The following is a 6,202-nucleotide window of genomic DNA, read 5'->3' on the forward strand; positions in this document are numbered from 1 at the left end:
GTAAATTGTCAACTTGAACCTGATTATTCTCATCACCAACCCTTGGAGGCTGCAAGGCAACACCATCATCTAACTCTCCTCTAATAGGATTAATTGGAATTCCTTGATTATTCATTCTCCGCAAAGTTCTGTTCAGTTCTGGATCGTAAGGAGTAAGTGGTTCACCTTAGCTCCGTGTATTTGGCACACACTAGAATAGGAACCTGAGAGAAACAAAAACGAAAGAAAAAGTAAAATTAGGAAATATTTGACTAAATTTCAACAATGTAGTTAAATTTAATCTAAAAGCCAAATTCCCCGGCAGCAGCGTTAAAATTTGATACGCTCAAATTACACCTCCCTAAAGAAGCATAAGCGATCGTTATCAAGTAAAGAACCCAACTTGTAGGTTGGAGTCGATCCCACGAGGAATATGGTATAGACTTAACTTTAACCAACGATTATATTCATTTAGTCAATGTATTTTCAAAAACAAGTAATAAAAGGGGGGTGGATTTGTGAAACAAATTCAGGAAATTATGTAAGTAATCAATGAGCAAGAGTCAAACTTTAGTTGTTATCAAGATGAGAAAGTAACTAGGGTATATGTGTTCCCTATAAGCTCATACCGCGGTAATCCTAGTAATAGCAATCCTTTCCTAGTGTATTACATGCAAAGTGATAAGTTAGGTATCTCTAAATCCTTGGTCCGGCATCTAAAGAATTTCACCCCGCACCTTGGTCCAGCTACGTGTATATAATTTACTAACCCTTACATTTACCTCATATTAGACATCACATCGATGTATGGCTTAGTTTTCACCCTCGCACCAATCGACATTAGACTATTAGATAGTATCACACTAAATCTAAGTTGATAATTATTTTCTTATTAAGTACCTCCTTGGTTCGACAAGTAGCAACAAGGCGAGTTCTAACGTTGCGCACCGTTAAAAAGACTTCTAAACGAAAGAATTATCAATGCATGCAATAACACTATTCAAGAATTACTTAGTTACTATTCATATGTTGTTAATCGCTCATGGTTCCCACAACCCTAGTATTGGATTTAGTTACCCATAGTAGCAAGAACACAATTCATATTTTTAGATGAAGAAACCATGATCTTACGTAATGAGAAGAATAAACCCAGAATCTCAACTTGAATTTCAAAGCTAAAATCTTCAAAACGAACTTCAGGAAATCAAGAATTGCTAAAGTTGCAAGTTAATCTCCCAAGCCAAAAACAAGAACTAAAATAATAAAGACTAACCCCAAAAAACGAGGTTTACATGCCATATATATAGAAAAAAAAGTCCTAACTAAAAAGGAAACGAAATAAGGAAATAATGTTTCAGGACGCGTCTTCAATCTACGACACTGACCTACAGACCATGGATTGATCTACGGTCTGTAGGTCCCTTCCGTGGCTCAAGACTTAGGCAATTTTCCAATCTTCAAAATCTCCACTTCTTTGAATCAATCAATGGATCCACAGTACGAACCGTGGATTGATCTACGGTCTGTAGATCCTCCTCCGTAGCTCCATACTTAGAATCTTCAAAATCAGGTACTGGAACCACTCTCTGAATGATTTGACGGAACAGCAATACGGCCTGTAGGTCGATCTACGGTCTGTGGTTCCACACTTGGTCAAGAATTCCCTGATTTTCCTTCAAGCCTTGCCTGCCCATCTACGGTCACCATCTACGGAGCGTGAATGGACCTACGGTCCGTAGATGCCTTTTTCTGCACATCCTTCAGCTGTGTCTCTCACTTTCCACGTCTGAACATATTTCCTGCAAACATGATAAAAATGCATTAAAACCAATACAAAATGGCCGTAGACACACACACTCTTTAAGTGAAATGTACTAAAAATACCGTAAACTCACGGTATATCAACGATTTCTTGTTAGAAGAAATATGTTGTGCCTTCTCACCCTCTTCTACTTTGAACAATTTAAGACGCTCTTTGGCATTGGAAAGCAACTCCATCTTTTTATCTTCATGCTCTTTGTCAACAAAATTATAGTGTTCTTGATCATAAGAAGTAGCATGATCAAAAAGAGAATCTACCAAGCTCTTCAATGGTAAAATATCTAATAAATTCACATCACTTATCTCCTTGAAAATCTCACAAATATCATCTTTGTAAGATAAAATATTGTCTAGAGAAGTTCTAGAAAGTTTTCCACAAATTTCTTCCCAAAGACCCAAGATGTACTTCCTTTTGTGGTTGAACACAACACCTTTTCCTTCGAAGACAGACATAGTTGCATTACTCTTTGGAAGAACTCGAGAAAGCTCATTTGAATTAGGAGTCAACCCTTTTAAAGTTTGTCCACGAGAAGTAGATGATGTCTTTTGTTCTTGCTCGGTATTTGAAATTGATTTTGCCTTAGGTCTTGATATTGCAGTAGACTCATCGCTAACTTGTGGCCTTTCACGTGGTGATACTAGTGGATGTCCGGCAGCATTGACCTACAAGTGAAAAGAACGGGTTAGCAAAGTCATTTTATTCGAGAAAAAAAATGAAGGAAAGAAAACCTTGTTACTCTGAATTGTCAATGATCTTGAAGGACTATCGACACTTTGGAATTCTACGACTCTTAAATCAACAACTTCAGCCCCAGATGGTTCAACCATTTGCCTCTTCCAACATTGATCCTTGCTAGTTTTGCTTGTTTCTTGAAAGGCCCGTTTACTAGAGAAGAGAAATTGGGGACATTTCTCTTTATCAGTAGAAGTATGAACTACTTCTTTCTTAGATGCCTTAGAGGATTTAAGCTTCTTACTTTGATTGGGGAGAAAGTGGTGTCTTGACTTTTGAAAGTCTCTTCTCGATATCTTGACTTTGTCCTCTAAAAGGGTAACAAATTTTGACCCAGCTTTCTCCACCATAACATCAAAATTATCCTCAAGAAATATTCCATAGGATCTCTCCCACCAAGATGAATATTGGGTAGTATAAAGCTTCTTTGCGGAAGTTACCGCAGGAGGAAATGTCGCTTTAGACATAGTTGCATGTGATATGCAAATGAGCCAATATCTAAGGCCTTCATCGAGCGACTCAGCATGAATATCATTTTCTAAATAGTAAAGAATATCTTGATTGAAACCAAATTGACAACTAACTCGGTGCGGACTATATGGATCAATGACAAAGGAACCTCCCCTCCTCAATAGAAGATAATTAAAACGAAGGCTCATAAAATGAGATAACTCTAACTCTGGTGCTTTGCCATCATCAACATAATAAGTTGGGTGAGGCCTACTAAGCATAGTTACATTCCATACAATGCTCCCCCCCCCCCCNCCCCCCCCCCCCCCGCTGAACACACTTTATTGCCTCATCTTTGTCAAAATACTTTGCAGCACCTTCACCAGAATATACCACCATTCGTGGTAGAGAAGGTCCACTAGTAAGCGGATAGTGTGTCTTGAGATAATAAGCAAGCCAACCATAAACATAGTGAATGGGAAAACAAACTCTTAAATGGTCTAACTGTGAAGAATTTTAAATTTTATTTAAGCCATGATATATGCTCGCTAAGACTGGAATCGCAAGGCTAACCCTTCGACCGCTCACCATTAAGCTTGACATCTTGAAAGTTTTAGGCCGAATGAAATTCCCTTCTTCAGACCGAAAACACAAAGGCACACAACCAACATGACAAAAAGGCCGTCTGATAAGTCTCATATTTTTTATGTTTCGCTCCAAGCTTAGAAAATTCCATCTTTTGAGCACTTAACCATGTGTTTATCTCAGTAGGTATCTCACCTGTTGGATTATGTGTAGATAATAGACGTCGAGATTTCTTCTCTTTTCTTGGGGGAGCTAGCTCCTATTTGAGATCTTTCTTTCACCAAAATTGTATCCATTCACTAAAAGGGACCCCTATATTACCATTATTTTCCTCTTTAAGACGATGAAAGGCAACAAACATATACTCACAAGTTCGGGGGAGAAATCTTTCCCTCTTGTCATCAAAACTTGTAAGTTTTGTGGCATTAGGTATCACTTCTTCGTAAGAGACTCCGCTAATGGCAAGCCACCAAGAATATGCAAATCCCAAAGAGATATGGATGTTTCTCCGGTAGATGTAAGTAATGTATTAGTTTGGGGGAACCAAGCCTCACAAAAGGCTTGTATAATATTGGAGTTCCAATCATAAGTAAAAAGAGAAGCAAATACAGCATCACGAATATAAGCATTATTTAGACTTTGCCCATTTTTGCTTAAGACATCTTTTGTCCATTCCCAGTATCCCAGAATGCAATGATATTCACCTTTAAGCATAATGTTCCCCCCAACGCAATTCCTCTTGAATCATGTGGCGACCTAAATTTGAAAGAGTGTTTGCGACATTTGTACCTTGAGGATTTGTTTTCTCAAGATACCACACTTTGGAGGCTTTATTAGATTCGTGATCGAATTCAGAAGTTCAACTTCTCATATGAAGTCTGTTCTTCAATTGTGGCCATGGATCAACATAATGACCAACTAAAGAATTTTGGACCAAAAACTTAGTCTCCACCGTGCTACCTCAATTCCAATGATGAGATATTTGAGTTTAGAAGATGGGCAAGTATAATCCTTGAAGAAAACTATTGTTCAAACTGCAAAAAAAAAAGTGTTAATATTTATTTATGATGATGCACGAAAGAAGATAAAACTTCAAAAAAAAGGTAGTCACTAAGGGGAACATAATTTAAGCATTGTGGATCTTGAAAGCCTCAAGATTAGTGTTCTTCAAGGCGGGGACGTCAGACACATCCCTTAACACCTTACGCTTAAGTATTTGGGACCTTGTAAAACCTTTAGATTAGTGTTTACTAAGGCGAAGACATTAAACCCATCCATTCACACCTTATGTTTAAGTATTTGGGACCTTGTAAAGCCTCAAGATTAGTGTTTTTCAAGACGGAGACGTTAAACACATCCCTTCACATGCTCAAGTATTCGAAATTTAGTAAAGTCTCAAGTTAGTGATCTTCAAGGCGTGGCCGTTAAACACATCCCTTCGCACCTTATTCTTAAGTATTTGGGACCTTGTAAAGCCTCAAGATTAGTGTTTTCAAGGTGGGGACGTTAAACACATTCCTTTACACCTTATGCTCAAGTATTCGGAATTTAGTAAAACCTCAAGGTAGTGGGATTCAAGGTGGGGACTTTAAACACATCCCTTCGCACCTTATGCTCAAGTATTCAGAATTTAGTAAAGCCTCAAGTAAGTGATCTTCAAGGCGGGGACATTAAACACATCCCATCACACCTTATGCTTAAGTATTCGGAATTTTGTAATGCCTCAAGTTAGTGATCTTCAAGGCGGGGACGTTAAACACATCCCTTCGCACCTTATACTTAAGTATTCAAAATTTTGTAAAGCCTCAAGTTAGTGGTCTTCAAGGCGGGGACGTTAAACACTCCTTTCACACCTTATGCTAAGTATTTGGAATTATGTAAAGCCTCAAGTTAGTGGTCTTCAAGGCGGGGACGTTAAACACATCCATTCACTCCTTATGCTCAAGTATTCGAAATTTATTAAAGCCCCAAGTTAGTGGTATTCAAGGTGAGGACGTTAAACACATCTATTCACACCTCAAGATCAAACTCTTGTATTGTGATAAAGCTCTCCATTGTTTAGCCTCCGCAAAATACAAATATTATTTATGTTTGTCTCTGAAAAGAAAGACACAAAAAAAGAGGAAGAATACACAAAAAAAAAAAGGGAATAAAGCAAAAAACACGTACCTTGATAAATTGGAAGCTCCAACGATCTGCAAGAAAACTTGTAATTGCTGACGTCGAGAATAAAAAAAAAATAAGAGCAGGCCTCCTTTTATAGATGATAAGAGGCGGTGAGAAGATTCTTTCCTATCTTAACTATAATTCTTCTTTAGTTAGGATCCTAGGAAGGAAATTTTAATATTTTTTTTCTTTTTCTATCTGAATTCACCTTCAATTATGATTTTAGGTTGAATTTGGTAAGAATTGAGAAGGACAAAAATAAAGGAAGTGCAAATGTAGTTAAAAAGTGGCACTGGCCACGTGAGTTAAAGACTTAATTAAATATATTTATGGTTAACTTTAAAATACATTATATATAATTATTGTGTAATTAATACTTCAAGCCTAGTATTCAAAAGATAAACTATTTTGACAAGACTTGAAGCAGGGGGAATTTGTAATCATTTAAAATTTATTAAATATAAATTT

At 37.2% G+C, this 6,202-nt stretch overlaps 1 pseudogene; it reads right to left on the reverse strand.

Moving 5' to 3' along the window:
• Positions 1–1,739: 1,739 nt before the first annotated feature.
• On the reverse strand, positions 1,740–3,000 carry LOC125855852 (uncharacterized; annotated as a pseudogene).
• Between the last annotated feature and the right edge of the window lie 3,202 nt (positions 3,001–6,202).

The sequence above is a fragment of the Solanum stenotomum genome, chromosome 2, assembly GCF_019186545.1.
Source record: "Solanum stenotomum isolate F172 chromosome 2, ASM1918654v1, whole genome shotgun sequence".
Lineage (NCBI taxonomy): Eukaryota > Viridiplantae > Streptophyta > Magnoliopsida > Solanales > Solanaceae > Solanum > Solanum stenotomum.